This window comes from Tachypleus tridentatus, chromosome 13, assembly GCF_004210375.1.
Source record: "Tachypleus tridentatus isolate NWPU-2018 chromosome 13, ASM421037v1, whole genome shotgun sequence".
NCBI lineage: Eukaryota > Metazoa > Arthropoda > Merostomata > Xiphosura > Limulidae > Tachypleus > Tachypleus tridentatus.
The window spans coordinates 241,881,684-241,905,273 of record NC_134837.1 but is presented as its reverse complement, the minus strand read 5'-3'; the positions used below and the strand labels follow the sequence as shown (position 1 = coordinate 241,905,273).

At 34.3% G+C, this 23,590-nt stretch overlaps 1 long non-coding RNA gene across 18 annotated transcripts in view; it reads right to left on the bottom strand.

The window, feature by feature from the left end:
- The window catches only part of LOC143236702 (uncharacterized), a 326,353-nt gene that overhangs the window by 143,121 nt on the left and 159,642 nt on the right, over positions 1 to 23,590 (bottom strand). For 12 of the 18 annotated variants that reach the window (XR_013019669.1, XR_013019670.1, XR_013019674.1 and 9 more), the window contains one exon: positions 11,798 to 11,911. The exons of 4 other annotated variants lie outside the window; for them this stretch is intronic. This is a non-coding gene — a long non-coding RNA (uncharacterized LOC143236702). Of the gene's footprint in view, positions 1 to 2,076; positions 2,446 to 11,797; positions 11,912 to 23,590 lie in introns of those variants that run through there. 2 more of the 18 variants (XR_013019684.1, XR_013019691.1) reach the window with 2 other exon arrangements.

Below are 23,590 nucleotides of genomic sequence, written 5' to 3'. Positions count from 1 at the left end.
TAATACGTAACACAAGGTAGAGCAATGCGTTGCTATTGCATTCACTTCAAGCTGCTACTTTGTTTCACCATGTTCCTGTAGAGGTCAGCAACTCGTCCCTCGTTTTATAAAGGTTGTCAACTACACTGTTAATCTGCAGTCTCCTTCCCATTTAATTCTGATGTAGCTATAGGTAACTGATATTGTTTTCTAGTAACATCTTAAATCCATTTCTAGTCACCGGCAAAAGGGATTAAAACGATGGTTGGTGGCAACCTAAGAGCCATATAGAAACCTCTGATGTAGAGTTCAGGTTGGTCAGATCTTAAATCACCAACAGTCATGAATTTCTCCTTTACATTGAACGTGAAGTCAGAGCAGGGATTGGTCAGCAATTATGAAGTTACAGGAAGTAGCTCGTTTCCTCAGACCTCTTATTATATTGCATGAGAAATGAGAGGTGAAAACAAGTGATTTTCTGTAAGCATAGTAAACTTATTTAACTTAAACATTAAAAACAGGGCAACACTTACTCAGATGTTTATTTTGTTTTACGAGAATATGATTTCACTAAACTCTATTGGGTCGGCATGACCTGGTGGTTAGAGTATTCGACTCGCATTCTAAAGGGTGCGGGTTCGAATCCCCGTCCCATCAAACATGCTCGACCTTTCAGTGTTGGAGAAGCCAAATTGCATGATCATTCTTACCATTTGTTGGTAAAAGAGTAGCCCAAGATAGTTGACAATGGGTGGTGATTGATGATAACTGGTTGTCTTCCACTGTTACTTCAGGATGGCTAGCGCAGATGGCCCTCGTATAGTTTTGCGCGAAATTCAAAACAAATCACATGTTATTTTAACTTCGTTTAACTTTCGTGGATGGAATGGCGGATAAATAATATTTTTCTGTTTATTGGATACTGTTTACGATAAGAAATTAAGGTTAACATAAACAAGAACAAGCAAATAAATAGACAACTAGAAAAACAAACTGATAGGTGGATCCAAGAGACACCCACGCATCTTGCGGTTAAAATCATGCAATAAAGATTCTTGGGTAGGGTAACAAATTTGTTTTTTTTAGTAACTTAGACAGTAAAGTTAACATTCACAATAGCAAGAAGTTTGACAAGACTTGCTTGGAAGATCTGTAATTAAGTGCGAATAAACCAAAACATTCAATTCAAAACACCGAAATAAAGTTGTTTATTTGTTGGTACACATAAAACTATGCGTACACTATGTTCTGTACACCAACGGTACTGAAATAAATATTTAGTGCTTCGGATGTACCGTTAAACCACCAGGATAAAAGTGTGTGAGTTTTATGGCACTATTAAAGACATAAGTCTATTCTACAAGTTATGGTCAATTACCAAATATATCTAGTAGCAAAAGTAAACAATCTCTAGGTCTATATAACGTGTCGCAGTAATATGGTGATAAAAGTGAATAAATCTTAAATCAACGTAAATGGAAATAATTATGGAAGCATAAAAGAAACACAAATGTAGGGGTCAGATGACTAACAGCAACTAGATGGTGAATTTATCAATGTAGGAAATATTACCAGATTAAATACGTAAAGAAAAGCAAATATAAAGCAGCGATATTTCGCATATGAGCCCTTTGTTTTAAACGGGTCATTAACCCTTGCTGTCTTTCTGCCACACAGTTTGTAAATGTATGATTATAAGTAGTTTTCCAAGAGTCCTCCAGTACTTATTATAATTCAACCAACGTTCCTGATCACCTTTTCACCTTCTCGGAATATTTTACATAAACCCATACGGTTTCGAGATTGTTCAGATTAGGCCGTTGTAAAGGCCAAGCCATATTTGTAAGTATACGATCTGCCTTCTTATCGTCGAGGTATCGTTTAACCAAATTTGTTGTTACTGGGATCATTGTCTGATTGGAAGATGAATACATGCCTAATGAGCCGTGTTCCTGATAATCAGAACCTTATCAATTTTATGTAGATTATTGACACTACTGGCTGAAATGCAGCCAACTGTACTGATCTTCCACCATGTTTCACTGCAAATGTTTGTTGTTGTACATTAGTTATTATACCATTCTCCAATTCGCCATTGGAGAAACTGTCATTCATTGTTTCCAAGCTATTCAAACTTGGATTCGTCTGTAAAGAGCAAAGTTTCAACAAAGTTACACTTATTGGTTTGGAGATGTTTCATAAATTCAGTGGCAAATACAACGTGTTTTCTTTTTTTTCACTTGAAATAGAGCATACAAGTAACATTCTTCAAAAGACAGTCAGATCAGTTTTTATTATCATAAACACATTTTATAAAATTCTACAAACCGGTCTCTACAACATCTACCTAGCAACATTAAAGGTTTTTCCGTTTGTTCCGTTTTAACATATTGAGACATTTCATTCTTTGTCTTCTTTAACTGGTTATGCGTTCACGTCATACTTTATCCGCTTTATTTCATGATACTATATACGGATAGATCAAACAGAATCACAAATATTCAGTAATAAACATGCAACAAAAATTCGCTTCTCGATACCCGTGGTGGGCAGAGCAGAGATAGCCCTTTGTGTAGTTTTGTGTATAATAACAAAAACAAACAAAATGAAGGCTTTAAAAATATAATATAATAATGATAATAATAAACCTCGTATATAACAAAACGTTTTATTTAAAAATAAATTTTGTGGAAGAATCAAGTTTCTATATAAGCTGCAGGATAAAACCCGTAGAAAACAAGAAACCGTTGTTAACAACACGAATTATTCCTACTTAAAACCGATGTTTTGTACAAACAGCAAAATAATTCTAGCATACAAAATAAGTTTCATACACAAACATATTCTGAACAGAAAATCAACAGACAATATAAAAATGAAAGTTCTACATATCAGTATTCAACTTTTTTAGAAAATAGGGTTTTTGAAGATTATCAACAATATTCAAAATAAAACATTAATATTCTCTATAGATAACAAAATATCTTATGCACAAAAGTTGAGCACTTGGTCACACTTCTATACAAAAGGATAATTAAGGTTTTAAAAGTTAAAAATAGGTAAAGTGGAGAGAAAAACAACCACAATAAAAACAAAGTTTCATCACAGTTATTTTGGTATCAACACGTTAAAAATGGCGAAACGTAGTTTTATTGTATTTTTTCTATCCCATTTTAGTTATTTTCAATTTTTAAAGTATGTGGAATGTTTTCGGTCTTTACAAATATTAAGAATATTTAAAGAGAACCAAAATCATTCTAAATAAAAATATCTATTCTGTATGACCCTATTTCTTTCGTGAAAGAATTAAATTTTATTTTTCATATAATATTTTAAAAACTTGCCAAATAGCTATTGTTAATATGTAGCAAATAACTACAGAACGGGCTATCTGTACTTTATAAATTGCAGATATTCTAACACGGGTTTTGTCACTGTAAGTCCGTAACTTAACACTGATCCACTAGGGAACTTGCGTAACAAGAAGTTCACATTAGGTAAAACACTGCTTCATTGCACGCTTAAGATGTACCAAAGACAAATCAATTAATAAAGTGTGATAAAAGTGTTCTGTTGCAGAAAAGTTATCATTTTCTTAAATAGTAACAACGAAGCACAAGTATCCAAAAGAGAGGAACATTTTTGAGGCATTTTCAAGAAAACAAAAGAAGGAATTGGAATAATGTTACACAAGAATTCTCGCGCAAAAAAAAAATCACAGGAGCCATTTAATTAATACACTGAAATAAGTCCAAAACAAAAGAAAGCAGACTAGTATTACAGAAAAATGTTAAGAACGAAAAATAATATTGCTGGAACATATCTATAAGAAAAAAATAATATTAATGAAACATATTTATAAGAAAAAAATAATATTGCTGGAACATATCTATAAGAAAAAAAATATTACTGGAACATATCTATAAGAAAAAATAATATTGCTGAAACATATATATAAGAAAAAAAATAATATTGCTGGAACATATCTATAAGAAAAAAATAATATTAATGGAACATATCTATAAGAAAAAATAATATTGCTGGAACATATCTATAAGAAAAAATAATATTACTGGAACATGTTCAAGAAAACTGAATAAAAAGTCATTACTAAAACATATCTACAAGATAAGGTTAAGAAGGAAAAATAATATGGCTGCAACATATCTACTATGCCCAGCATGGCCAGATGGTTAAGACACTTGACTCGTCATCATAAGGTCGTGGGTTCGAATCTCCATCACACCAAACATGCTCGCCCTTTCAGTCGTGGAAGCGTTAAAACAACAAAGTAATATTACTGAAGCATGTTAAATAAAACTTCAGAATAAAAAACAAATCGCTACTGAAAGGAACAGAATAATGAAACATGCAACGTAAGAAAGAAATAAGAAAACATAATATTCATGAATTATACCCAATAAAACCAGTACAATACTACTGAAACATGTCTAAAAAAAAGACGACTGAAATAAAGTGATATGAGTGAATATCGCCCAAAATATGTTTCAATTAAAAACGTAAAACAAAGAGTGATGTTAGTATAAAATGCACAGGGAAAGAAAAAATAAAGTTTATGAATCAACTAGTTTGTTTTTGAATTTCGAGCAAAGCTACGCGAGGGTCATCTGTGATAGCCGTCCCTAATTTAGCAGTGTAAGACTAGAGGGAAGGCAGCTAGTCATCACCACAGCTCTTGGGCTACTCTTTTACTAAGGAATAGTGGGATTGATCGTAACATTATAACAACGGCTGTTTTGGTGTGAAAAAATAAACTAACTCGGCAAACAAAGTAATAACACGAAAAAAACATGACCAAAAAAAGTACGAAAGGAGCAGAAAATTATATTGAAATTTACCGAAGTAAAAACAAATGGATGACAGTAGAATAAGTGATCCAAGAACAGTGATGTCAGTGAAATAAGTCAAATGAAAAAAACAAAAATCAAGGAAGTACAGCAATGTTACTGTGGCATGCTGTGAAATGAAAGAATGATTAAGTAAAGATGGTAAATTATACTTAAGTAAAAAAACAAAAAACAACTAAAGAACGACAAGATATTGCTGCTGAAACAGTAAACAAAAGACAGTATCTTTACTATATTACGCCCAAGGGAAAAATGAAAAGAAACAAGTAATACCATCTTTGGATCTACAAGAAAAACAAAGTGGCTGCCATCATCAGGTTCATAATTAAGTGATAAAGAAAAGACATCTTGAAAACAAAGATATCCTCAAGTAAATGTATCAATAAGAAGGATTTATGGCCAGAAGGAATGGAGAAAAACTCATTGAGGAAACGTCACAGTAGTATAGAGGATGAATCCTGAAACTAACCAACTAGCATTTCTTAATCTCAATATCACAAATACCGATACACAATTCAAAACAGATATCCACAGAAAAATCACCCATACCGAACTGGGACTCAGCACATGAAACAAAACAAAATCTCAACACATTAAGAAACAAAATAAACACAGAAACAAAACTATGTTAACCTGATAAAATTAATAATGAAATCAACAAAATAAAACAACACTTCATCAATCTCAACAAATTTTCTCCAAAAGCCGTTGAAAAAAATTATACATACGCACACATTTAGATCAACAATAAAAAACAACAAACTATAAAACCTCACACTGCTGCATACCATATATTCCCGATATCAGCGAGAAAATAACAAACATTGGAAAAAATTAATATAAAGCACATTCCAGTAAACACCAAATTTATGCAAAAACCAGGTACAAACTAAAGTCAATTCTACATAAAAACTACACTGACAAACACAACACCAACATTATAAAATACAATGCAACAACTGCCACGATGCAACGCCCCCTACAATCCTGTATCCGTTTACATTCTCGTCCCTAAGACTAGTGCCCAGCAACGATCAGTTGCAAACTCTCTCTTTGTTAACTTGAAGATGGCCTGAGAAGGTCGAAACGTTGTTCTCTGCTTTATTTCAATAAAAGTGTTAATACCCATGCCAGTCGTCTTGAGATACATTTTTACTTCAAGTGGGTTTCTCGTTATTACTAATAGTCCGTAGATGGTTTTAGGTCGTCTGACAATATACAAAAAATATTCTCGTTGAAATTTCCCTGACAATATTTTCTATCAGAATTTTATTTATTACAATAAATATATTTTTGAACTAAGTTGTTAGCGCTTTTTTTAAATAACAAATTACAATGAAAGTAAGGTATCTCAGAATTGAAATTATTTAAATTTCTTAAAATTATTACGTGGGGTATTCAGTGAGGGTGCTTAAGGTCTTAGGAGCTTCAGGCTAAAAGATTTGAAAATCCCAACTATAGAGGTAGCTGCTCTTATCATTGAAAAAACTTCAAGTAACATATTACTTTTTTGTGGTAAAAATAGCCAGTATAAAAATATTACACACAACAAAAGAGCAGATTTCCAAAAGTTAATATAATAAAGAGCTGTACAATAGAAGAAGTATTTTGATTCATACGTCAATGTCATCTTTCTCACTTAATAAGAGATCATGCTGAAGAAAATTTTCCTGAAAGACGTGTATAAATGGCATTAATGTCAAATAAATACTGCGCATAAAACTTTCCAATCAAGCATCAAAATCCATGTGTGTTAATGATAAAAGATTACAAGTGAAGTATACTTTTAAATATATTTGTCAAATCACCATCATGCTCCAATAACTTAATAAGCATTCAAAGTATTATTTAAAAGAACCACAACGCCCACAACATCCTGAGAAACAAAAATATTCCATTACAGAATGATCATAACCAATTGAAAGTTGAAACCACTTAGCAGGTCAGGGACATCACGCTTGGATGTTAACTTGCATGTTTCTCTTTATTCTTGGAAAAGGGCGTAAAATGATTGGTATAAGTATGTTTCTTTATTTCTGGGTATAGGGGTTGCGCCATTATACCAAGTTGGTTACTACAAGATATCTTTTAAATTTTTCCAAGTCGGAGTAAGTCACGACTATTTGAACATGTCCTTTTCCATGTCCCATAATATATTTTTTTTCAGTACTGCTGTGCATCATATAAGCTGAAAGACGTGTTCTACGAAATTTTAGAAATATCTGCAAGACAGGAAAAGGTTCTTTATCAAGTTATAAACACTGAGAGGGAAGGCAGCTTGTCAACACCACCCACAGATAACTCTTGGGCTACACTTGTCAGAGCAAGTTGTGAGATTCAAATTATGCCATTTCTCTAACGTACACATGACTCCAAAACGCGGAGCGCGATTTTTGCAAATTGTTTTTTGTGCTAAGACGAAGCGAACCATGTAACCTCAGATCAACACCTTATTCATTAATTCTCTTTATCAACACAAATCTATCGACAACTTTATCCTGACTTGATGATAATTATAATAATTGGCTGGCCAACCTTACGTTAAAGTATCGAGACTATTTCAGATACTATTGTAAATAATTAAATTTGTTATATTTGTGAATTACCATCAACAATTAACATAAGTTTCCATAAATACTTTTCAAATGAAGTTCGTGAATTTTTCATATTTAAAACTATGATTTTAACAAGATTATGAGTTTTTTGTACATTTACCTTTTCTCAGGTAAATAAATAGACACAATGATATTGCAAATCAATGAATATGAAATCCTGTCAATGAAATTAAAGGAACACTTAAAGGTTGATTTGCGTTATTGCCACATCTGTGATGTCACTTGTAGTTAACTATATAAGCTAATTTGTCTTTTATTAAACAAAATTACGGCAAAATAGAACAAGTCTCTGTTATATGCATTCATATTTGTATAATATATAGGTATAGGACTTTTCAAAATTTAGATGAAACTAGAATTCCTATTCACATTCTTCCTTGTTTTGTTTATAAAGAAACTCTGTGTTAATTAAGTAAATTAAAATCGTTTACTTGAGCAATCGCTCGGACAAATTCAAACAACCAAAATGCAGCCAGTAAGCACAAACTCTTCTATTATGCGATTTGAAACTACATTGAGTTGACGATTGTTTGCCAAAAACACGTTACATTAACAACTGATATACTGTTTCACAGGAGTAAATAGGGCATATACCACTAGGTGAAAAGTATACTTCCACTTAAGGTAAGAAATGACACCTGACTTCAAGTTTGGTTTGATTGTTGGTAAGCACAAAGCTTTGCTCACCACGAGTATCGAATCTCGGCTTTTGGCATCATAAGACTGCAGACTTAGTGCTGTGTCACTGGAGGGCAACTGACGTCACTTATCGTCGTAATTGTTAAATATTTATTTTGTTAACTATGAGTAAGTAGCTCAACGTACGGGTCAGAAAAATTGATACCAATAACTATCATGAAAATACAGGTTAAACAACGTGGTAAACGTAACTTGGTCTTACTCCAACTATTAGTCAAACTTATCTGCATGCTTAGTACTACGATGTTAACTATTCAACAACTCAAGACTTGTATTGTACCCTTGTTCCTTCTATAACTACCCGGAAATCTATCTATATAAATAAACGTCAGTATATGCGTGTATGTTTATCAATTCCTTATATGTTTCCACATTTCTTGATCAATCAACACCAAACTTAACGCAGTAATACAGGATGACACGAAGAAGGTCATGAGAGGGATCTGAAAAAACTATCAGAGTTGTGTGTCCTTCAGCATTAGAATGAACTATGTTAACCACTGTTGTTAGAATTTTTGAAACCATTACGTCTCTCTTTTCAACATTAACACCTTTATGTATTTTTAATTCTCATTCTGTTAAGAAAAAAATATAATCACAATTTTCTATCCCTTGTTAGAGACGATTTTTTTATTTCACCCCGTGTGCTTCAGCTAGTAGTTTCATAAGTCTCAGTTTTCGATTTTCTAGATATCTGTTAACTTATTCTCTGGTGTAAACTATTTCTCTCTCGTTTTACTTATCTATAAAATTATACTAAGTGATCTAGCTGATTAGCATGCTGTAATTCGCGTTCTATTACGACGACAGGTAAAAAAAAATCGTGCTCTGAACTTTGGGGCGGGCTATGAGTAGCCCAGGAGTTGATTGTGAGTGCTGTTGACTAGCTGGCATCCATCAGTTTAAAATTAGGAACGTTTAGTGCAGATCAACCTCGAGTAGTTTTTATACGATGTACGAAAACAAATGCCCGGCATGGCCAGGTGGGTTAAGGCGTTCGACTCGTAATTTAACGGTCACGGGTTCAAATCCCAGTCGCACCAAACATGCTCGTCCTTTCAGCCGTGGAGGCGTTATAATATGAGGGTCAGTCTCACTATTCGTTGGTAAAAGAGTAGCCCAAGAATTGGCGGTGGGTGGTGATGACTAGCTGCCTTCCCTCTAGTCTTACACTGCTAAATTATGGACGGCTAGCGCAGATAGCCCTCGAGTAGCTTTGTTCAAAATTCAAAAACAAAACAAACAAACGAAAACAAATTAGTAAACTATTCCTGTGATCTTAACTATACATCAGATGCCTTATAAGACTTTATTTGTTCTTTACTAAAATTGTCTACCAATATCTTCTGAAACTACTTTCCTTTACTATAACTATCCATAAACTTAAGTTTTGTAAAGATATTTCCCTATTTATTGGCCAAGTGGTATGGAGCTCGACTCGCTACTCGAATCATCGTCCCATCAAATATGTTTCTCTTTATAGTTTTATAATGGTTATGGACAATCCCACTATTCATTGGTGAAAAGGTAGCGCAAGAGTTGTTATTGGTGGTGGTGGTGGTGGGGGTACTTTCCCTCTAATATTTCACTGCTAAACTGGGGAAAGCTAGCGCAAACAGCTCTTGTTGCTTTGCGCGAAATTCAAGATAAACCAAATTCATATATCCAGCAGTGTCTTCTGAAAATTCCTATTGTAATTCAACTTGAGATTTGTAAAACTTTCTCTTTATATTACAATTATTCATCAGATAACTTCTTGTCAAACCGTACTTTCTCATTTTAACATTTCACTTTACTGTTTTGTGCGAAACGTTATTTCACTAAACTCTAATAATTAATCAATCAGCTACGCTCTTTAATATCATTTTTTACTTCAGTTTTAATTATCTATCAATTTGTGTTAAAAAATACATTTCCTTTATCCTATATATCCATTGCCCTATGTTTACTATGCTTTTAACAGCATATAAACTGAGGCTCTTTATATTATTCTAATTATCAATCATCAAATGTCTCTATAAAGAGTCGTTTTTCAACTATTTTAATTATCCATCAACATAACTATTAAAGCGATGTTTTCAACTATCATAATCACACAGGTCTGCGATTACTTTACTGTAAGGAAATTTTTACACGTTCTATGGTAATTTCTTTACGCTGAATGCGAAAATGATATCCATTTTTCTCGATCACATACAGATTTTTCACAAAACATCACATTTACTTTTACATAAGTGAATAATTTTCATCAAAATCTGATCACGTTTTATTATGCTTAAAATGTTAATAATCACTGATTATAAATTTCTCTAAACTAATCGTGACGTAAGAGTTTTATCGATCATTCTAGAACCCATCAGAAACACACCTCTAGTACATATATATAAACTAACAGGCCTCATGACGTGTCATTTCTGGATAGCAGTTCTTTGCGCATACATTTTGACAGTATTTATTCCTTTAAATATTATTTATTCATCACTATGGCAACAAGAGGTTGTGTAAATAACCCAAACACATTCGGTATTTGAGGTATATTTATTGTAATTTTGATTTAAGTAAGAGTTGTTGTTTTTCCTTCCCCATTTGTAAAAAAAAATCCTTACATGATATTACTTTGAAAATCTGCGCAGGTGATTTATAGAAAATCCCTAATTACAGCCAAAACAACCTTTACGAAGTTTAATTCTATAAACCTGTAAATTGCTATTTTCAACTACTCTAATTGTCCATTGAAATGTCGTTTTCAACTACTGTAATTATCGATTGAAATGTTCTTTTCAACTATTCTAATTATCCATTGAAATGTTGTTTTCAAACTAGATGTTTCTTTCCTGTTCTATAGTTATACATAAATCTTGTAAAACTTTATTTTACTTAAAGCTCAATCTACAATATGAAAACAATGCTCCCTGTTGTTGTTTATTTACCATTCTATCATTCTACGCTTTGTACTTTTAATCTAAACTATACTACAACAAGCTATTTAAACAATACTCTCCCACGGGTACGGATGTGTCCTAGTTGTTAGCAGACTGTGAATCCGAGAACTCAAGGTTCACACCTCGTTGCGGCAAAATCATGTTTCACAGTTTGGGGCCATGGTTACATAATAAGAGTTATAGTAAAATCCTGCTATTCGATTAAAGTAACCAGATATAATTGTTTGTTTTTGAATTTCGCGTAAAACTACACGAGGGCTATTTGCGCTAGCCGTCGCTAATTTAGCAGTGTAAGACTAGAGGAAAGGCAACGACTCATCACCACCCACCGCCAACTCTTAGGCTACTCTTTTACTAACAAATAGTGGGATTGACCGTAACATTATAACGCCCCCACGGCTGAAAAGACGAGCATGTTTGGTGCGACGGGGGATTCGAACCCGCAACCCTCAGATTACGAGTCGAACGCCTTAACCCATCAGGCCATGCCGGGCCAACAGATAAAGAGTTACGTATATATAAAAATTATATCAGTAGTTCATTGAATGTAACGCTATTGATATTTATGTCTACTAAACACAAGTAATTTTTGCATGACTTTTGACATTGTACACAGTGGTATAATCGGTAGAGCTGATTTGTTGTGTTTCGTTGTTCATTTAGCTGGAACAGGATATTTTAAAATTTCACATACCTTTTAATTCCGTACTTCCAGTTTTGTATTTTGAGAAACCAATTCTTGAAATTTCAAAATCATACTTGTAGAAATTCTTGATTATTTTGTCACATTTCTTGAGTTATCTTAGATCTGTTAAAGACAAACTTGATGTCAAACAAAAACGATATATAAAAAGTAAAACAAAATCGTAACTTAATACCATTTTTCCTTACATTGTAGTATATTGAAATGTCTCTTGGATTAAAGCTCCTCAGCGACACAGCGGTGTTTCCTCAGAGAGATATTTCCAGAAACTGGGTTTTGATACTCGTTGTGGGCAAAGCACAAATATCCCTTTGTGTAGCTTTGTGCTTAATAATAAACATCAACATCTTGGATTAAAACGTCTTTCACATAGTTAAAAAAAACTTTTCGTCCCATACATTTTAATATACTATTACTGCACAATATCTTACCAACCATTCGTCAGTATAATACCGACATACGTAGACTTACGTGGCTAGAAAAAATATAGGTAAGAACATTTTCGACGAATATTATTGATATAGCGATAATGGAAAACGATGCAAACGCAACATATCAAAGATGATGGACTTTGGTGCGTTCCACAGATGCAAAAATATTGCACAGATGTGGGTATAAGGCACAACTGAGATTCAAAAGTCAATCCGAATTAACGTCCTGAGTCGCGAACCCTGTGTTTATCAAAGAAAGTTTTCTGATTCAAAATGCCACTATGATAAAACTGGGCACACCTCATGGCACATTTAAATAACTTTGCGGTATTTAAAGACCTTGAAATTGACGTTGTTTAAATATTGCGCTGGTTATTTTATAATAATAAATATTGTTTGTGCAACAGTGTCAAGTTGCACTTTTTCATATTTTAAGTCGTTTAAGACCTTTTTTGTGATGCAAATGCACAAAATGTAAGCCATACCCACTGAACAACTGACTATATATACATTACGAATCGACTAATAAAATCGCAGCTTGCCCAGAAAACCAACCCTATAATTAATTACACGTTAGATATTACTTTGAGACATATTTGAAGCTACGGATCCCATTTTGTTTTGCCACATTACTAACTGAGTAGCTCATAATATTCATTTTATAATAATGTAAAGAAAATATCAGTTAACCATGCCAAATAATATGGATGTGTTGCAAGCCATATGAAGTGTGAACCCAAAGGATACACATCAGAACCACATAATGGTGAACTAAGGAAATATCTTCAAGATTCTTACCTAAGATAAAGTTTGCCGTTGACAATATTATTATTTCAAACATATTGCCTCTGATTTTCCCGCCTCCAGGTGACAGTGAATCCGATCGACGTGATAGAGGTTGCATTCCTTCTGCACCACGTCCCACTGTTGTTCCATTATTGAGCAAACCAATTGAGACCGAGTATCATGTCATCAGGCACCAATCATGTGATGTATGTATGTGCTCAAAATGTGCTGATTGTTACACCAACTGGAGAGAAAGGCTTTAAAAACCGTAAAAGTTTTAACAGGCCATGCCTCCTTCCACACCACGAAACAGCTCGGTGAACGAAGGTTTTGTTCTCTGATGAGAAACAATTTAATTTGGATGGTCCAAATGGCTTTCACGTTATTGGCACGATAAGGATATCCCACCGGAGACATTTTCTACACGTTACAGTGGAGAAGGTTCCATCATGATCTGGGGTGCTTTCTTCTTCCATGGAACAATGGAGCTTCAGGTAATACAGGGGCGTCAAACAGCAGCTGGTTACATTGGCATGTTGGAGAGAGCATCCTTATTGATTGAAGGTCCTCACTTGTGTGGAAATGACTGGATCTTTTAGCAGGACAACGCTGCAATCCACAGTGCCCGCAGGACAAAGGACCTTTTCATGGCGAATAACGTGATTGTTTTGGACGATCCAGCGTGTTCGCTCGAACTGAACCCCATTGAAAATGTTTGGGGGTGGATGGCAAGGAAAGTCTATAGAAATGGATGTCAATTCCAAACAGTGCATGATCTTCGTGAAGCCATCTTCACCACTTGGAATAACATTCTAGTCAGCCTTCTGCAAATGCTTATATTGACCATGCCAAAATGAATATTTGAAGTTATTCGCAATGGCGGCCGTGCAATTCACTACTGAGACCTCTTGTTAGGCATTTCCTACTCTGTTTAGGACTTCTTTTTGGTATGGTCTTAAACTTTTGACCAGCTCTTATTTAGGCTAATTTCATAGTGTTCACATTTTTCCTGTTAAATGCTAAAAACGTTTTTTATTTTTATTTTCCGTTTTCTTATTTTCATCTTTCGAAACTCTACTCAAATAAGTGGTGGAGTCTAACAACGCAAAATGCATAGTTTTTCTTTATGTTCATTGGCCTTAAGATTTTGGCCAGCAGTGCAGTGTGCAACTTAGATTTAAATTCCAATTCTAATTTACATTATAGAAGTTCTTGTTACAGATGTTGCCGATGGGCGAAATAATGATACAACAACTACTTAATAGAGATAATAAATTGGGCTCGGCATGGCCAGGTGGTTAAGGCACTCGACTCATAATCCGAGGGTCGCGGGTTCGGATCCCCGTCACATCAAATATGCTTGCTCTTTCAGCCGTGGGGACGTTATAATGTGACAGTCAATCCCACTATTCGTTAGTAAAAGAGTAGCCCAAGAGTTGGCGGTGAGTGGTGATAACTAGCTGCCTTACCTCTAGTCTTACACTGCTAAATTAGGAACGGCTAGCGTAGACAGCCCTCTAGTAGCTTTGCGAGATAGTCAAAACAAACAAACAGATAATAAATTATCACATAAAACATTAGGCATGGCAACAACCTGCACTACTTTTACAGGAGACTATATAACAATTGTTAGAGGATTACGTAACAATCTGCAATGTTCTTTGCAACTTCTACTGGCTTATATATATATATGTAAAACAGATAATCTCATCTGCTGTTGCGCATGTACTCGAAATAGACGGCCATTAAGTAGGCCACATACCTTCGCTACGGTTTTCAAAAAATAGAAAAATGTGTCTGTATGTCCGTCGTTATTAACGGAAACGGGACATTTTTAGCAACACAATGAAGAATAATATTCTACATAAGTTCATCTGGATTCATTAAAATACAATCACTTTTGACTGAGTTCCAGATAAAGGAGCGTAAAATATCAGTCTCCATGTTAACATATATGGATTATTTGGAATTTCATGACCTTGCTCTGACCCTCCAAAAATTAACTGCTTCTAAGTTTGGTCACAGTTGAAAAGTACACCAAATTTCTTCTAAGTCCATTCAAACGTTTGTTTAGAAACCTTGCTGATGAACAGAGATAATTGGTAAGATACCCAATATGTTCAGATACAATCCAGAATACGAAGGTTTAGTGAGAACCAATATGGAAAAAAAGACCAGAGCAGGTGAGGCGGATATGAAGTTTCCACAGCTATCGGAAAAAAGAAAGCGTGCAGATACCGACACGCGTAAAAGCCAACTGAAGTACACAAGAAATCTATGTGAAGAAACATTTTATGGAGTGTGAGCTTCTGGTTCATTACTGAAACGAATAGTATCTATACAAAGATTCAGTCCCACCATGGTTTCAATAAGGGGTATTCACTCTGGCTTCAACTTGACAGAGAGACCAGAGTTACCAACCTATACCAACTCACGAGTTACACACAGGCGAAAGAATAGTGGGATGTTTATTTGTTTTGTGAATTTCGCACAAAGCTATTTGAGGGCTATCTGTGCTAGCCGTCCCTAATTTAACAGTGTAGGACTAGAGGAAAGGCAACTAGTCATTACCACCCACCGTCAACTCTTGGGCTACTCTTTTACCAACGAATAGCGGGATCGACCATCATATTATCACGACCCCAGGGTTAAAGAGCGAGAATGTTTGGTGCAACCGGGATTCGAGCCCGTAAGACTCAGATTACGAGTCGGGCGCCCTAACCATCGAACCATGTTTAAGCCACCAATGTTTATACTTCAGGAACAAAGCTCTTTTCTATCACTCGTTGGTACTGGGAACATGGGATCACAAACCGATCTTCAAGGTGTTCAGACTGTTACTACAATTATCGGTGACACAATCATTGAAACAGATGATGACTAAAAGTGAGATATGAATGTGAAGGATATTTAAAGCGATTTTATAATCTGTTGTTTTAGATTTCAAGGATGAGATAAACACATTATATTTAAATAAAAACATCCACAAAGTGGTTCAGCAGCACCATGGTTACTAAATTCTAAACGTTTCATGTGAACAAGTTATTTCTTGTTGTGTTTTTTTCACTCACACAATAATTTCCCATGCAGCAATGGCGACTAAAAAATATTTCTTCTCTTAGGCTTAACGACCGATATTCCTAACTTAGTGATAAAATGGAAAATTCTTAAAGATATTGTCTTTCAATATTCGTTAAGTACATTTTTACATTTTTCGTTAATAAAATTAACGAAAATAACAAAACAAAAATATAATAACAGTTATTAGCATTAATAAAAATTTGATTTTACTTTTCGATTACTGGAAACAACTCGACGTGGTACTTTCCATCACAAACTCTCGTTCACAGAAACACCAAAGTACAGTATGAAGTGATTGGTAAAATGAGAAATTATACGCTTATTGAAGAACTAGGTATGTTTTGTTTTTTTCCTTGTACTCAATTACATCAAACCTACCACTGCTATGTCATTACTTCATCTCTGTTCAAAATTGTATTTGTCATAACGACAGGTCAACTTATTTCTTATCGTGAATTACGTACGAGAAAAATGTTTGATCATTAATGTTATCATATGAAAGACCAAACTCTAAGATTTGTTTTTACATTTGTTTTAGACTTTCACTGTGTAAGTGAAACAAAATCAATTATAAAAGCTAATGAGATAACGATTTAGTTTATTCACAAACATAAAACATAATTTTAAAAGTTTCATGTTTTGACAATTTTTTTTTTCCAAAAGAAATGGACGAGGTATTATTTTTAAAACGGACTAATAAACATTTAAAGACAGGCTAAAAATATGAAACGTGTTACAAATTTGTCGGCCCGGCATGACCAGGTGGGTTAAAGCGTTTGACTCGTAATCTGAGGGTCGAGTGGTTCAAATCCCCGTCGCACCAAACATGCTCGCCCTTTCAGCCGTGGGGGCGTTATAAAGTTACAGTCAATCCCACTATTCTTTGGTTAAAAGCGTAGTTGGCGGTGGGTGGAGACGAGTCGCTACCTTCCCTCTAGTCTTACACTGCTAGATTAGGAACGGTTAGCACATATAGCCCTCTTGTAGCTTTGTGCGAAATTCAATAAACAAACAATACAACAAATTTGTAAAGATTATAAAGAAAGGTTCTAAAAGAACCATTAGTGGTGAAATCATGTTGGAAAATGTGGGACTATGTTAAAAAATTATCTTTTCTAAAATTAGATTTTTATATAAAAATTAGTATTGTGGGCTTGGAAAGATAAAGAATTTTTATATAAATATAAACTTGCTAATTATTTTTCAGAAAAATACCCATGTATCCTCAAAACAGAACAATGTAAAACTATCTCTAATAAAACCTGGAATGAAGAGGCATAGCTACACAGTTCAGTCGTTGTCTTCGTGAGAGTTTTTAGAATGTATAAAAAGGTAAGTTACATTATACGTGTCAAAAACTTACAACAATTAGGATTAGGTTTTCCATTTGAAGTAAAGCACCGAAATTCTTCAAATGTGTGAATATTCATACATTAAAATCATCCTTTTCTTTAAAAAATAAATCTAAAAGAAAGCTCCCGATATTTTCAATGAAAATCAGAAATAGTGATACCGCTGTACAACTTTCTAATCAAGTGACGCACAGGTCACTGAACGAGTTACAACGTAGTACGTCAAGTTATGACGGCTGCCACTGTTGTCTGGGGCCCCACTTTTTTTGTAAGGTTGCACGACTCTGGGATGTCGAAGGACGCCTGCGTCTAGCTATTGCTGTGTAATATGAGTCGAGCATACGCATTCGAGAGGCCAGATTTTCCCGGCTCGGCCAACGCCAAACCAGTTTTTACACGTCTGTCTGCAAGCCTGGAGCGTTAATGTGGGCCTATGAACTGAAGTAGCTAGAAGACGATGTTATTTGACCACAGTTAAAGTAATAACCATGCTTCATTCAAAGACTGCTAAAAAAAGAGAGAGACAGATTGTAAAAATGTCCGTGGGGTGAACTGAGTGCAAGTCATTATCCCACTGGGTTCTTCCCGTATTCTTCAAGAACCTTTTTTTTTATAGTTCAAAGATCAGTAAAACCTCACTTACTAGTCTATATCATAAAACGTAATTCTGCGCACAAAAAAGTAATCATTTATTCACTCAGTTATCTGGAATATAAAACTTTATTACACACAAATACAGTTAAGAACTAGGTTTAGCAGATTTTGAAACGATTGTGGCTTAACAATCATCGTTGAGTGACCATAAACACGTGATTTTTAAAATAAAATTAGTCATTTCCCATCTCTTCAAACTAGTTCAATATGAATCGTTGTTTACTCTACATTTCTGTGCCTTCTATGCTGCGAGGTTAACAATGTTCTAACAAGAATACACGTTCAGCTAAAAGTTTATGCAACTTGCATAATGTGCTTCATAGTTAAGTGAATTTTCGTACTTACGAGAGAGTTTCGAAGGTTATCTGTTGGCGTCTTTACTTTTGAGCTACTGATTGTTTGTTTGTTTTGAATTTTGCGCAAAGCTACACGAGGGCTATCTGCGCTAGCCGTTCCTAATTTAGCAGTGTAAGACTAGAGGGAAGGCAGCTAGTCATCAATACGCACCGCCAACTCTTGGGCAACTCCTTTACCAACGAATAGTGTGATTGACCGAAACAGTATAACGCCCCCACGGCTAAAAGGGCAAGCATATTTGGTATGACGGGGATTCGAACTCGTAACCCTCAGATTACGAATCGAGTGCCGCAACCACCTGCCCATGCAGGCCCTCAGCTACTGGATCAGAGACAAGGCCACCAATAAGCAGCACTCCACAATTTTTGCCAAGGTACTGACTGTTTTTCTTATAACCCATCTACGAGTTGGGAACCATTTTGTGATTTCGCATGGATTCGAACGCGGGTCGCTAGCTTCGGACTCCAGAGTTCTACCACACAAGGAGCCTTGTCAAGCGAAATTTAAGATATGTTTATCGTATACTACATAAGCTACGAAATGAGCATTACTCCATATAAACTAGCTTAGATACAATGTAATGTTTCCAACACAATTCTGGCGTACACAGCTATTTTAATATATGTCTAATTAACGCTATTTTCATAAACTAATTTTGTGTTCGTTCTAATATAAGATAAAAAGTGTTTTTCATCAATAACCATTACCAAAATGTTGGAAAATATTAATCGTTCATGAATATATTTCTATTTTAAAATCTAGACTTTTAGCGCAAATTATACTTAAAAAAATGGATTAATTTGTGTCCTTGTTAAACAAGACTCCATATGCTGTATATATTAGTATTAAAGTGCAAAATCAGTTAGAGCGCTCGATTCGTAATCTGAGATGTCGTGGGTTCGGATCCCCATCACACTAAATATGCTCGCCTTTTCAGCCGTGGGCTACTCTTTTACCAACGAATAGTGAGATCGACCATCATATTATAACGCCCCTACGGCTAAAAGAGCGAGAATGTTTGGTGTGACGGGGATTCGTCACACAAAAACAAAAAGCGCTCATATTGACATTTCTTTAAAATACTCACAAAATTCAATAATACATAAAAGCCCATTTTCTTTTAGTATGGCATTTTTATGTAGCAAAATGAGTTCCTAAAAACCCCATGTTTTGTGTACAGCCATTCTTCAACTCCCTTCTTCTTGTAATACATTAACACGATTGACGTGTACCAAACATTATCTTTATTTGTGTGTGTAATTCTAATTTGCCACATGTACATATCTCAAACTAAGAATATTTTTCTTCCAAGGCATGTACAATTAATACGTCAGCCCAAATTGTCTAAAAGAAATAGCTGTTGTCCACATGTAAACATTAACTATCTTAACACTTGGAAAAGTAGCACACTTCTTTTGCTATGAATATTTGCGATATACATGAGCAAGTTATTTAAAACTAAACGCATTGACAGATCAAATAAACTGGTTAGTTATAATTTCGGCTTACTGGTTAACCAGCGATAAATGTGACACGGTAACATCAAAGTATCCTAACCTTTTACGTATTTGTTGCAATACTGATTCGAGGAACAAATGTTTTTCCAATGATTCGAGTACAGTGAATTTCAAAAATTATGAACAGAAAGCAATTTGAAAATAAATCTGAGTGTTCATGAACCACCAACTTCTGTAAACAATCCATAAATCGAGTTTCAGGAGCAAAGAAAAGTTACTAAGATAATGAACTTTAATTTACGAAATATACTTAAGTTTGTTTTAGATGCGATATTGTTATCATAAAATTCAATAAATTGTAAGTGTATTTACTTTTAAAATAATGTTCAGATTTAAATGATGAAGCAGAATTTAAAAACTATTGAAGCATCATAAATTCTAGAACAGTGACATACAAGTATCATATTACTATCAGAATGGGTGGTACCTGTATCCCGTTGTTTTAAACACGGTTCCTAGTGGCTCAGTGGCAAGTCTACAGAGTTAGACGCTAGAAATAGGGTTTTGATGTCCATGGTAGCCCATTGTGTAGTTATGCGCTTAACAACAACCAAACAAAATCTTGAAACGTTTATTTACAATTAAAATTGAAAGGCTAACTTTCTGATAAAAACAAAAGAAAAAGGAGAACAATAGAACAACCATATTGAACATAATTATATGTTACATATCAATAAATAGTGTAAGATCATTTATTTAAAAAAAAGGTTTTATTTTTGTTCTTTGTTGACAAAAAGGGTAGTTCGTCGCATGAAAGATATTAGGTATCTTTTACTAGGATAGCAAATAATTTTTAAGAAACTCCGTTTTAGCAAACGTTTAAGTTTCTATTAAGAATGTATAGCAAGATTTTAACATTTAACGCTGCTGACGAGAGACCTATCTGTTGAACATGAAAACTCATTAGGCCCACTAAGGTACTTCACCTATGTCCTTACTGGCGTTTATTTATGAGCACAAGATTTATAATGTCTAGTGCACGTAACTTTTTTTTTTTTATCAGAAGTAGGATAAAGTTACAGAAACTTTAAACCAACAACGATGACCACGAATCTCGTCATATGTATCCTGCCCCTATCAAAATGTACCCAAGAAAGTTTTGTAAATGTATTTACCATTGTGCTGCCATCTAGTAATAAATATTATAATCTTTCACTTCATGAAATACAACATTATTTCTCATCAGCGTTTTATCACTCATGAAATATTTCATTGTGAATGAGGTGCAATTTATTTATTTGTCGCTGGTATTTTATAATTACAACATAAAGAAATTAATCATTCATCACACATAAAGATCCACCACAGGCATTTAGAAGTTACAGTAGTACTCACAAGTAATTTTAAAAAGGCTAATGTAGTATTATATTTTACTACATTCAACTGCCGATTTTAACATTTTCTCGAGTTCTGAAACATTTAGAGATCTGTTATAACATAAGTCTATAGAAATGGATGTCAATTCCAAACAGTGCATGATCTTCGTGAAGCCATCTTCACCACTTGGAATAACATTCTAGTCATCCTTCTGCAAATGCTTATATTGACCATGCCAAAACGAATATTTGAAGTTATTCGCAATGGCGGCCGTGCAATTCACTACTGAGACCTCTTGTTAGGCATTTCCTACTCTGTTTAGGACTTCTTTTTGGTATGGTCTTAAACTTTTGACCAGCTCTTATTTAGGCTAATTTTATAGTGTTCACATTTTTCCTGTTAAATGCTAAAAACGTTTTTTATTTTTATTTTCCGTTTTCTTATTTTCATCTTTCGAAACTCTACTCAAATAAGTGGTGGAGTCTAACAACGCAAAATGCATAGTTCTTCTTTATGTTCATTGGCCTTAAGATTTTGGCCAGCAGTGCAGTGTGCAACTTAGATTTAAATTCCAATTCTAATTTACATTATAGAAGTTCTTGTTACAGATGTTGCCGATGGGCGAAATAATGACACAACAACTACTTAATAGAAATAATAAATTGGGCTCGGCATGGCCAGGTGGTTAAGGCACTCGACTCATAATCCGAGGGTCGCGGGTTCGGATCCCCGTCACATCAAATATGCTTGCTCTTTCAGCCGTGGGGACGTTATAATGTGACGGTCAATCACACTATTCGTTAGTAAAAGAGTAGCCCAAGAGTTGGCGGTGAGTGGTGATAACTAGCTGCCTTACCTATAGTCTTACACTGCTAAATTACAACTGCCGATTTTAACATTTTCTCGAGTTCTGAAACATTTAGAGATCTGTTATAACATAACAGTTCTGAAACATTTAGAGATCTGTTATAACATAACTGACGAAACTTCATAAACTTTGGTTCATTCACCGCTTAACAGTTTTCTGGCAAAATTCTGTGATGATTTTATAAACTGTGGTAAATTTACTTAATTCAATGTACATCAACAGTGATGGAAATAAATATCATACATCAGGAAAAACAATTACTTACTATGACCAAAAAATTGTAACTTAGCTTTCCTTTGACGGAAGCCTTGTAGTGGTTCAATTTGTTTATTGAATTTTGTGTACAGCTACACGAGGCATATCTGCGCTAGCCGTCCCTAATTTAGTAGTGTAAAAGTGGAATGAACACAGTTAATCATCACCACCAATCGCTAACTCTTGGACTATTCTTTTACCAACGAATAGGAAAATTAACCGTAACATAATAACAACCCCATCAGTGTAAGAGCGAGCATGTCTGGTGGGACGGGGATTCGAATCCACGATCCTCAGATTGTGAGTCGAGCGTCCTAACCACCTGGCCATGCCGAGGACCCATGGTGGTTCAGAGATAAGACTGAAGGCTCTTAAAGCTATTCATGGGGTTTTGTTCTTAATAATAAACAAACTCGTTTATAAAAAAAGAACAAGAGAGAGAACCTTAGGTTGCACCACGTTATCGTCTCACATCGTTAAGTGTTAATGTTTTTCATTTGTTAATGTTGATTCTTTTTGACAGTTCTCGTCACTCCTGGTTTGTCAGAAGTATAAACCTAAAATCATGTAATTAAACTAAATCATTAGATAACTACAAAATATTTGAGAAACTGCTGAATATCCATGTATTTATGCATTTATGGCTCAAGGTTGGTTTACTCTGCATATTGCTACTACAGTACAATTACGATACATGCATGAAGTAATAGTAAACTTGCCATTTTTATTTCATTGACAGGTAATCAATTTAAATGTTGAACAAAAATCTGAATAAATATATATATATCATTTTTCTTTCTACTTAAATAACAAAAACAAATATTTCTCAGAGAAAACAACTAGGCAGTATAGTCAAACTCTTTGTATATTAACTGGCATGAACCTTGCAAATTCGGATTTCACATATAAAATGAACCAATATTAAGTGACATTACGATTTTCTAAAGAGGTAGAAACGAATAGGTTACGATTGTATTTTTGTTAATTTGTATTTTAATAAAATTGGCTCTTGAAAACATGGAAACAAACCCAAGAGAGTTCCTTTTGCCTTTTTATTCAGTGGGTAATTCAAAAATGAAAAAATAAATTCACTCTCAGGAAATAAATAAAATATTTATTGTAATAATTACGTTTTTATTTTATAATTAAAAATCTAAGCCTTTCCC